Source organism: Austrofundulus limnaeus, unplaced genomic scaffold, assembly GCF_001266775.1.
Source record: "Austrofundulus limnaeus strain Quisiro unplaced genomic scaffold, Austrofundulus_limnaeus-1.0 Scaffold832, whole genome shotgun sequence".
NCBI lineage: Eukaryota > Metazoa > Chordata > Actinopteri > Cyprinodontiformes > Rivulidae > Austrofundulus > Austrofundulus limnaeus.
In genome coordinates, this window is record NW_013953234.1 from 24,663 (window position 1) to 25,169 (window position 507).

Consider the following 507-nt stretch of genomic DNA (forward strand, 5'->3'; position numbering starts at 1 on the left):
TGCAGTTTTGCGAAATACACCAATTTCGATACGGCCGAAAACCCACCTCATCCTAGCGCAAAAACATTTTGTCGAAAAATGTAATTTTTTTTTCAAAACTGACGTGTTTCCATTGAGCAAATATATTTTTGAAATTTTAATTTGCGCATTTTCATGGTCAATGGAAACACAGCTACAGACTTCATCCAGTTCTTAGCATCTGTTAGTACAATAGGTTGCCTTAAGGCCCAGGTCACCCTTGCAAAAAAGATCTGCAATCTCAATGGGGTTTGCCTGTTTAAATAAAGGTAAGTAAATAAATAAATGAATAAATTGTAAACTATAAATATGAGCTTAGGGGACCAGGCCACCTCCATGGTTACTGAATGATGCACAAGACRAAAACCTGGAAAATTTGGAAATGAACTCGTTAAAATGGTTTAAATCACATTTAATTGACAGATTCCTGTCTGTTAATGTCAATAATGAATCTTCTTTTAACACCAGAGTTGGTCATGGAGTTCCTCA